At 43.2% G+C, this 11,481-nt stretch overlaps 1 pseudogene across 1 annotated transcript; it reads right to left on the minus strand.

Annotated features, from left to right (window-relative positions):
- Nucleotides 1-3,001: 3,001 nt before the first annotated feature.
- On the minus strand, nucleotides 3,002-11,187 carry LOC117254650 (uncharacterized; annotated as a pseudogene). Its single transcript, XR_013490757.1, has 3 exons — nucleotides 10,900-11,187; nucleotides 8,961-10,328; nucleotides 3,002-6,931 (listed from the first exon to the last, which is right to left on the minus strand). The product of XR_013490757.1 is annotated as an uncharacterized LOC117254650 (transcript).
- Between the last annotated feature and the right edge of the window lie 294 nt (nucleotides 11,188-11,481).

The following is an 11,481-nucleotide window of genomic DNA, read 5'->3' on the forward strand; positions in this document are numbered from 1 at the left end:
GGAGGTAGAAGGTCGAAGAAGGCAGATAGAAGACCGTGCTTTGGCGAATGGAGACCAGTGAGTGCAACAAGTCCGACTGCTCTATCTCAGCCCGTTGCTATGCAGCCCGTTGCTATGCCCGCTGTATATGTCATCGCGCCAGAAGGGCAAGGAAACGAGCATGCGCAGAAAGACCAGAATGAACTTAAAGAGGACCAGTCTCATCATCAGGCCAGTCTCCTCTGATTTCGGTGCATGAGGCATTTTTATTCTGATTGGTCTTTAATTCTGATTATAAAGTGCAACACACACCGCCGCCGGCGCGGCGCTGTGGCCGTCAAGTGCCGCCCCCCAACACACACTGGCAGCGGCACGCAGCGGCACCGTCAACATGTATTTCCCACCCCAGCCCACTAGGTGGCTGTACCTACACTAGTTGCCAACGGTTGCCAACTGCTAGTAACAGAGGAAGAAGAGGAAAAACTTTCCGGCAACAACAACTTGAATTTCACGGGTGAGTTTCTTATCAAAGTTGTCTTATTAAAAATTTGAAACAACCGGAGTTGATCCTACGAGATGAGACGTACATAAAAGGCTTTTCTCGCAGCGCCGCCATGAGCCCCGGCCGCGCTGGAAATAGAGCAGTGGGCTGAAGCAGAGCGGCGCGTCGGCCGGCGCCAGTGTGGGTTGGTTCATAGAATATAATGGAGGCGGGCGTTTTGACGCGCGGCATACGGCGGCGGTGTGTGTTGCACTTTAGGGTCCATGTAAACCCATGTCATGTTTTAATGACTGGGTCCCCAGCTTGTTTGCATCTCACATACATGCATGAGAATACACATTCCTGCAAATGGTTTCAAGCTATTCCACTAATCAACCAGTTGCAGTAATGCACAAAGAAAATTAGAAATGATCAAGTAAAATGCAGGGAAGAAGACTGCAAGCTACTGTAGCAGACAGGAATGCAATCAATACAGGTTTTAAATTTTTAAAGAAAAACACATTGGCAAATGTTCTATGCCAAAATGAGAAATTAATTCAACCTGTCTATGAGGCCTCAAAGATAAACACAATGGGTCTCATTCATGAAACGTGAGCAGAAGGAATTTGTGTGTAAACTGTTCGCAGACGGAAATTTACGTGCGTGTCCGCATTCATCAATATACTACTAGCTACTAATAGCTACTAACAAAATCTACTCCTGCTCCTGACCACTTGTAGTGCTTGTGTAAATTTAGTAAAGCACATAAATATTGCTTGTCACTATTGGAAATTACAATTTTAACTTGTATTGTGCTCTGTTATGCACACAATACACAGATGCCTTTGAAACATGTAATCTAAACATGACAAAATATTAAAAATATAACACATTTAGTTAAATTAGTTGGCCATTAGCCGGTTTAAGATCCAGATTAGGTTCATGATTGTGAATTATCTATGTAAATCGACTCAATAGATTACACGTTCTTTCTACATGCTGAATGATGATAATAAAAATATCCGTAAGGACAGCCGGATCACAGCCTCTTCGGCCTCGGTACCTGGGTTCAGCAGGGCAGCAGGAGCAGCAGGTGGTGGAGCCACGAAGGAGCACGCGCCAGCTGAAAGAATTATTTGAGACAACACGTTTTTTGTTTTTTTTTTTGGCTTTTTGATCATTTGAATGAATAAATCTGATTTGAAAAATGTTTAATTTACGTTGTATAAAACAGAGCTTTAGGCTATTAAGATTCAAATAATTTGAAGACGATGCATACAAACTGCTGTAGGCTATATGTTATCCGTATCATTTGTTAAAATAAATGTTAAATAGCTCTACATTCCAACAGCCATCACTGATTTAGAGTTTATCCATTACGCACAAAACATCTCTGGTTTCCTGTTCCCACTTCATTCAAAACCCCACAAATGAATCTTCTGTTTGTTTGGTGACCGCTGTATTTTTTTTGTGTGTGCTTATGCGTTTCTTTGCCTCCAGTTTCATATCAAACCATTTACGCTTCACCTCTGGTTCTTTGTACTACGGAGACAACATTAACAGCATCTGTTACCTCCCTCCAGGCCTTCGCTTTGCCTGTCCCTGTCACACCACTACTAACTGAAGAAAATAAAATGTTTTTTCTTAAGTCCACTTCACCCCAAATTATTTCGATCTCCGCTTCGGAAAAATTCTTTTTTCTTTCTCTGTCTTTCTTTCATTGCGCCATGACTAACAGGTTGACTGGATTCACCTACACATCCTTATATGAATGTCATTGGCTATTCATGGGCGGGGATTTATGCTAATTGCTCAGCGCGTTGTCACTTTACGATGGATTGGCATTCATGATCATACACATGTGTTTACGATCAAATCTGAGTTTCCCGCCAGCGTTCCTGAATCCAGAGTAGGTTTTTAGGAGCGTAGGCTTTTATGTGCAAATCTACACACAGATTTACTCACTTTTCATGAATGAGACCCAATGTCTTTTAGTGAAAAAGAGTTAATGTTGAATTAACTTTGTTTAGAAGTAAAGTCCACAGCGTACCTTTGCCCTGCAAAAAATTATATCTGAAAGTTAATATAATAGAAACACTTGGCTGTTTCCAACTTATATAAAGTAAACCAGAATTTAATCTAAACCTTCACCAAAGGTGTGTTCTGAGATCTGTTAGCAAAGTTTTCTACATGATGAACAAGTAAAATTACAATGCCCAACTTGTTCTACAATCAATAATGAAATTCATGGTGTCTATGTCACAACTTTGATGAGACTGTCTCTGAGACGTTCCCTCCTTCAACTTCTTTCTAACTCATCTGATAAAGGAATGAGCGCTACTCGTAACTAAATCCAGATCCCATTAAGATTTAATCAAGCCCGGGGAAGCACGAAAGATTGGACAAAGGATCCAATAACTTTGCAGAAAACTTTTATCCATCTATTTCAGGCCTCCCACCATTTATATCGTCCCCATTATTGTAGCTAAAGACAACTTATAAATCCTCAAAGTGAAGTCCTTTTAAGAACAATTGTGTTGCAGGCTCTCTAAAAAGGAATAAACATCCTGGGGCATTTCAGTCGCAGTTACAGGTGACCACAGAGACTCTTTGCTTTTTTAATGAAACACCAAATGCACATAATTTAGTACACATGCCCTCCATTAACACAGTGCAAAACTGAGAAAGAGGGAGAGGTAGATGAAAGTAAAGAGAGAGAAAGGGATGAAAGACAGTCACAGCATAATAGCATTGAGATTTTCTAAGGTACAAAGCAACCTTATCCAATGACATAAATAGGACAGTTTCAACACAGTTTGATGCCTTGAGTGTTCCACCGCTTCACTTTTGCTGCGAGGACAAGAGTGTGATTAGCAGCATGATGTCACAGCAGTTCATGCTATTCACCACCTCTGTCTTGCAAACAACTGGAGGCAGCCTGAGGGTAGATTAGATTTTGTTGTCAGTGTGCATGCATCTGTGTATGTGTGAGCTGGTGTGTGTGTGTGGGGGGGTTATTTCTTGAACCTTAAAGCTATTTCAGCACCCTGTTTCAGTCCTTTACCCAACAAGGCATGTGCTGGTTTAACAGGCAGTGCCCTGGCTGGGCCAAAGCTCAAAACCTTGTCTGACGTTTAGTGGTACCATGCAGTTTTGGTTTAATTGCAATGGGGCTAAATGTAACGTCATTTTCACAGGAACTGCCTTCAAATAAAGAAAAAGGTTTCCAAGCATCATCCAGAGTAGCAAAGCATTGATATCCTAGTTACATATTTCTCATCTGTTGAGCGGTTTAAATATGTCTTGTGTTGTGCTTACTGACAGCTGGCAGAAGAAACAATTGAGCCAATCAACAGAATGAATCATCTTCCTGTGTCAGGTCCAGAGAATGGTCGACAAGTGTAGATTAACTGGGCCAGGTATGCGTATGTACACTTAAATGAGCATACAGGAGACGCAATACAAGTGCCTGCCAGTGGTTTCACAGGATTTTACTGATCTACAGGTGGCAGTGATGCACATAAAAACACAGCACTGTCTCTGCTTATTGCAGGAAAGAAGAAGACCACTACTAAATAAACATGGATGTAAGCAACGCGGGATTAAAGATTTTTAAAACAACCAGCTTTGCAGATTCCTTGTGAGGCAATTCATTCAGCACATTTGTTAGATGTTAGATTTGTCAGATATACACACCATGCATTGTAGTGATTTTGTTTAAATCAAAAATCCACAAGGCACCTTTAAAGAGACAGTTAACCCCAAACTACACCTTCCAAATTTATCATCACAGAGAAGGAAGTGTGCATCTACTGCTAGCTCACCTAGCAAGCTGAGCTACCTAATGTTACAGCTCAGTGGAGGACAACGCCATTAATGTTTACATCTCATGGTGTTACGAGCACGAACCTCTCATCCATGAGTAGATGCACGTTTCCTTCTGCACGGTGATATGGGTGGTGAGTATAGTTCAGTAGAAACAAAATAGTTCCTATATGAAACTGCTCCAAACAAAGTCTGTGGATTATCTTGACTAACTGGGTCATGATTTCTGGAAAGAGGCACTGTTGCTGTTCAGTTTTTCAAAAAAAAATTGCCGCTTTGAGCACCACAAGCCGAGTGCCATCTAGTTCTGTTATATTTGAGAGAAAGCAGACATCTATTTCCAACACTCTGTAAGTCACACCAAAGCAATCTAGACTGATAAAGACAAAAGAGATTGATAAGAGGAATAATATGTATTTTTGATTATAGGGTGAACTGTCCCTTTAAGTGGCATATTTCTTCAATCCACCTGTAAAACATTTACTGCTTCTTGTAACCACAGCTGCACTGTTGACTGCAGCAGGATGGCCATCTCATTCACAACTGACTGGTTGGAGCAAAATATCTCCTATACCCACCACCACCACTGAGCACACATCAGCTAACATGAACACAGTGTCAAACTGATCGATGGGGTGAAACTGAAATGGCATTTCATTATCAGACAAGGACACCGATTCTGGAAAGACATGTTGGAGTTGAATTTTTTAATGTTAATTGTTAAATCCTGTGAGCACCACAAACAAATTTACATTCACCAAGTCAGCGGCTGTTATCTCAACACCAGCGCAAATTAAACCAAAACTATCTCCATGATTAGAAACCACTTGTTTTTTGTTTTGTTTTGTTTTTGTGAATTGACCTTTTAAATTCTCTCTGAATGGTTTATTTCAGATGGCTTGGTCTAGCTTTCAAAAATCGGATGACCCTGAAAAGTTATTTCATACCTAATATCACAGAGTTATTGTGTGCAAAACAAAACCATTCACTGTATTCTGAGTTCTAGATCATCTGCTTCATAGACAGTGGATCTCATATTCCCTGCAAATTCCCTGTATGACTACACACACGAACAACTGCTCTTTCACAGGCTGCAGACATTGATGGTGACATTATCCTGTAAAGATCTGTCAGGAACTCTGATACAGTATGTTCCTACAATAGCAAAGCAATAAGAAAGAAAGAAGAATCACATAGATACGTCCTGCTGGGTTATTATCTTAAGCAGATGTCAGACACGACTGTGAGTTGCAGCTGAATCACTTGTGATATGACTTGCATGTAATGATGCGCTGCTTCAATCAGTTATTCTTACTGATTACTGGCTTTTCAGCCCGAGGCTAAATAATGTAACCCCCAACTCTTCCCCTGCAGGCTTCACTCCATCACTACTCCCTCCACCTTCCGTCAAAAGGCTGAACTCATCGGTGCAAATGTACATCCTGGATCCCCTGTGCTTTCAGTGATACTGAGAGAATAAAACACAGAGAAAGAATCAGTGTGTAGACCAGGTCAGTGTATCCTCAAGACAAACAATGGCTTTTGTAAGGGATTTACCCGTACTGTCAACTGCAAACTGTGAAGCCAGAGCTGTCTGTGACAAAAAATAAAAAATTCTTCCCTGCTGATACTTCAGATAATCTGCAGCTTTCACAGGGTGGTCATATCAGTTTTTTCATCCTCCCTGTCCCCTACCAGAGAGTAGGTTTGTAATGTTCTGCCTCTGTGTTGCTCAGTGTAACAGAGAGCGTCTCTGCCAATGGTAATGACGTCTCTCTATCAGCTGACAACCCATATATTCTATCCCCCGAATGTCTTCTCAAAGGCAGCACATCTACTTCCACAAAGTCGTTTCCTAAAGGTAATGATCCCGCGTTCACATTCACAGAGTGTCTTCTTGTGGGCAGGATGTCTACTCTTTGTATGGAGTGCTGGATTGTGCGGAGCTGGCACGGGAACAAGGAGTTGTCACACACACTGGGACTGGACTGACACCAGTCTGAGATACTGTGGTCAGATCCTCCTTGGCTGTCTGAACTGTCTCCGACCTTTTGCCCCAGTCCCTGGCCTCTAGCCAAGCTCAGCAGCCTGGGGATTGTAACGATGGGTGCAGATGCTGCCACAGCAACAGCAGCAATGTGGTGGTGCTCAGTAACAGTCGCTTTGGTGTCTGTAATCACTGCGGCAGGAGACGCCACTGCAGCTGAGCTGGTGAATGAGGAGGAGCCAAAGAGAGCAGCGACTTTCTGGTAGTATCGCATCCGTATCACTTTGGCTGAGCGGTAAAGATCCCCTATGAAACAGTAACAGATGGGGTTAAGACTGGAGTTTGTCAGGCCCAGCCACTGGGCAAACGGACGTGTCTGTAGGAGCCAAGACGGTGGACTTTGATTGCAGTCAATCCAAAGGTCAACCATGTAGAGCGGAAGCCAGGACACTGCAAACAGCAACACCAGACACACCACCATCTTGGCGATTTTCTGGCGCGTTTTGAGTCGTGAGGTGTGCAGAGCTTGGCTGCGAGGATCAAGATCGGCGAAAGCGGATTTCTTCCCTCCCCAAAGCCGCCTCCCAGTTAGGAAGCCTATGGTGAGGTTAAAGGTCACTGGCAGGCAGTAGAGCATCACAAACAGCAGCACGTTGTATCTGTGGACAAAGAGTGAAACAATTAAAATTAGTTACTGATTTAATTCCCTTCTTAAGTTATGTTGAAATCTGTACTGTTTTAATTGAAATATCCACTTGTATATGCAGTTAAACATTAAAAGTGACATTTTCTGTTGCTGGAGATGCTCTCCATACTCTGATGTTTGCCTGATGAGTCAAGAATATCTTTATAAGATGACACACTCCCATTGAAGTCATGAATTGCAGTGTAAGTATAGTTACCAGGAACACAATGGGCTCATTTCTATTACATTTGCTTCTGTTTCATCAACAAGACTGAAGGATCAATATGACAATGTCATAATAACCAGCAGCACTTTCTTAGAACTCCCAATTGAATTAGGTTTGAGGGTATGTCTGGATAATCAACACTGTTGATTGGCACTTTGCAGTGCACAGTTGCAAAGTGATTGGCACACAATGAAGCTATAATGGCAGAAAAGTACATTGTGCTTAATAGAAGTCATTCTGAGACACTTGACAGCTTGTGATTAAGGAAAATAAAAGAAAAACAAGGAAGAGCAAGGTATGGGATGAAAAGGGAACATCAGTCTGTCTCTAAACTTGTGTTTTAAGTTCAAAACAGTGTTGAATTTGAAAGTCTGGGCTCCTCAAAGACAGCATTTATGAACCTCAGGGGTCTGAGTGGGTCCCTACTTAGAGATGCACTGATGCAATTTTCTTGGCATATTCCAATTTTAGATTTTTTAAAAGTCTGACCTGCCAATACTGATTTTTGCCAATTCTGTCTGTCCTTCTTTTGAAGAACTATAATTGACAGCAAACAAAAAGAAAACCTCAAAGACAGTTCCATTGGCTGCTCAAACCATTTCTCAGGATGTTGGGGGAGTGATCAGATCACGCTGGACTGACCACTCCCTTTTAGCTCAAGTAACTTTATCTTCCTATCAAGCACTGGTGCTGCCACAGAATGAACTACCAAATCTATCAAATCTACTTCGTAAGAAAACTAATAAGATTGACCAGCAAATGAGGTTAGACTATCCAAATCTGGAATATGGCGCCAGTCGGTTTAGCAGTTTCCATTCACTTGAAAGGGTTAGCATTAGCTTTGTTATGCTACACTTTTAGCTAAGTTATTTATCGTGTGATTAATACAGATTTGGATGTTGTATCTCAGTCTGCTAGTTAGCTTAACACAGTAGCTTACAAATCAGGTGCAGCACGCACAGAATTAATTACAACTTCTGAGAACGGGTTGCAACGGCTGTGACAATTGTCAGTTACTGTCTGTACTGCTGTTTACCCAACGTGAACCATCGCACAGCACATGCATTTAAATTTTAATGGACCAGGATTGTCCGTATCAAAGATTGGGCAGCAGATCACCGGCCATGGCTGATCAAGCTAAAGCTCAGCCGATCGATCGGTGCATCTCTAGTTCCTGCATGTGAATCTAAAGGCCTCTGACACACCAAACCAACCTTTAAGTACCAGCACAAGTAAATGTCAGTTGAACATGAACACACTGCAAATACTACAGCCAGCACCCAGACAGCCAACCTGCCATCAAGTTATGCACCAATTGAAATATGTCTGGTTCAAAGTTGCAACAAGCAGAGTAACTTTGCTTTTCCCTGGTTTTGTCAGTCTGTGGTATTTTGTTGTTCTGGGGGAAAATAGAAGGAGAAAATGCTTTAAATGGGTGAAATCACTGATGCACTGAGATTGAACAGCCACACAGAAAGCTCTCTCTCATTGAGAGTGCCCTCTGATTCCACATGCTCAATTGGCCATTAAGAGCCAATAACTGCCAACAGAGCTGGACCTCACAAAAACTACTGGTGATTGGTGGCCATGAAACATAACCATGGCCTGACAGTGTCTAATGGCTCACTGTCAGCTTGGTGTGTTAGGACCCTCAGGCTGTAACGTGGTTTGTGAGGGGATGAAAGATCGAAAATTAGTTGGAAAGCAGAGGCTCTGCAGAGATTAGATCATAGACTAGATAATGATAACATATTCTGTTGTCTGTTGGAGAACCTACCCCTGTTTAAGGCGATGCTGAGGCCAGTCCTCCTGACAGACCAAGATGGCAAATGTCCCAAAGCTGATATCCTGTTGCCGGTTCATCACTGCAATAGGAGCACACATGATTGAAGACACTATCCACACCACGGCAACAGTCGCCAAGATTCGACGGCGGGTAAACATGGAGCGAGCTCTCAGTGGTGATCGGACGCTATAGTAGCGATTCACACTGATCACAGTCAGTGTTAACACACTGGCTGAGACTGACATAGCTTGTGTGAAGGGCACTGCTCGACAAAGGAGGTCGCCGTAGACCCAGGCAGTGTAGATCTGGATTCCCAGGGTGATGGGCATGCACACTAACACCACAGCCATGTCACACACCGCCAGGTTGACCAGGAGACTGCGCGTGGCGCTGACACCAGCCAGCCGCCGGCTCCTCCTATTGGTAAGAACGCGCAGGGACATTAAATTCCCAACAAATCCCAAAATGAACGACATACAGTACATGATGGTCAGAGCGATGGTGCTGGGCTCATGGAGAGTCCAGAGCAGCATGCTCTCCAGTTTGGCCAAGTCATTTGAAGAAAAGGGGGACAAGGTGGAGGGTTGGTAGACAGAAGTGGATGTTTGTTGAGAGGATGGGGTCGAGAGGGTGGAGAACAAAGGGGAGGAGATGAGGGAGGAGTAAGGTATGTGGGAGGAGGGCAGCACAGAGGGCAGAGGCTGATGCGGGGAGGCGGTGGCAGAACTGAAAGTGGAGGGCAGCATTATCGAGCTGTGGAAGCTGTAGGTGTGGTTGAGTCTTTCCTGAGAGTCTTCGTACTGCAGCAGTGGAGAGAAGCTTGGCTGGACTGAGCTCCATTCTGACGGACGGTACTGGGACAGATCCATACTGAACAAAACCACAGCAGGGGAGGCAGCAGAGAGTTGTGAAAATCTCTCGACAGCAGCTTACTGTACTGGTTTCCCTTGGTCCTCATTAAAATCCATTCATAGACACGACAGGGGAAAAGCAGAACCCAAAAGTCAGACTCCAAAAAGACAGGAAATCCTAACCAAATACATCATGTCAGGTTCCAGTCATGTGGTCTGTAGGTCCTTTTGTTCTGTGTTGATAACAGTGTATGTTGACATATGTATATCATGGTGCCCCATGCCACATCCTATGGAGTCATGATCCTGTTCAGCACTGGTCCAAGTGCATGTAAATTAATACTTCCAGGGAATGGTTGTTTGAACCTGATAATCCCCCACCAGCTGTTAATGGACTCTCTCACCTTCAAGGAAGGCAAATATCACGCAGCCCCCCAACTCCGCTCCACAGTCTCTCTCCTCCTCCTCCTCCTTGCACCTTTAGTCCATCACAGGGATGCAATCAGATCTGTTTAGAGAAAAACATCACATATATCAGAGGCTATCTCCACCTGCAGCTGTATTAAGAGCTCTACAGCAGAGCAAACAGCAAATAACACATTTCCTGGGCAGAAAAACACTGAAAAGCTTTTAACATCTCCTCCTGGTGTGTGTGTGGATCACAGCTTCCCCCCTGTTAGGTCTTAGAAACATTCAATAAAGAAGTGTTTCTGCTCAGGAAATGATGATATGTATTGTCATTTTAAGAATGTAGACATGGTAAGAAGAACATGTTAGCAAAGCAGTTTTACATTAATTATTGACTGAGTACAGATAGCAGAATGTCACTCCGGACATATTCTCATTTTGCAATTATATGTTTCATTATGGACAAAGAAAAGTCTGTCACCACCTACATCAAAGTATTACCATTAAAAACAGGGGCTGCCATATAGAAACTTAAAATTTGCATCCTACATAAAAACATATTTCAATCCTGAATGGATAAGAGGCAGAGAGGAGTAGCTGTTTGTTCATGTAATGATCTTCCCCTCAGAGAAAAGCATATCCAGACAATATTTCATTTTGTGTTTACTGACCGTGTGAGGATCTTCTTGTATGCTGGAATCCTGAAGATGCTGAGAAAGGCAGCCAGGTGCACCCCCAAAGAGAGAAAGAAAGAGAAAAAGAAAGAAAGAAAACAATAGCAAAGTTGCTCCTGAATCGCACACAGTCGGTTGCCACATGCGTTTTTTAATCCGTCTTTGAGTCTCAAAGCTACAGAGGGATTTGTTGTTGGGAGAGCTCTTTGCGTTTCCGACAGCTTTTCTTTTGACACTAGCGGGCTCCTCAGATGTCTGCGCTCCTGCCGGCGGGAGCTCCGAGCCCATCCGCCACTGCAGGACTGAATATGAGAGAGGGATAGAGCCAGGGAGGGAGCAGCTGCTGCCCACACACACACACACACACACACACACAGCCACGCACTCAAACCGCGCGGCACCTATGGCACTTGATAAACCTTGTCATCAATCAAAAAGTGTTTGTCATTTCACTCTGCAGGCTTCTTCTTCCCCCATGTTTCCGAAAAACGACGGCAGCCTCCTTTCTTGATCCTCAAAAAAAATAAAATAAATCAGAATAAATTGGATTCTCTCTCCTCTGATTGATTATGACAGCCA

Source organism: Epinephelus lanceolatus, chromosome 3, assembly GCF_041903045.1.
Source record: "Epinephelus lanceolatus isolate andai-2023 chromosome 3, ASM4190304v1, whole genome shotgun sequence".
NCBI lineage: Eukaryota > Metazoa > Chordata > Actinopteri > Perciformes > Serranidae > Epinephelus > Epinephelus lanceolatus.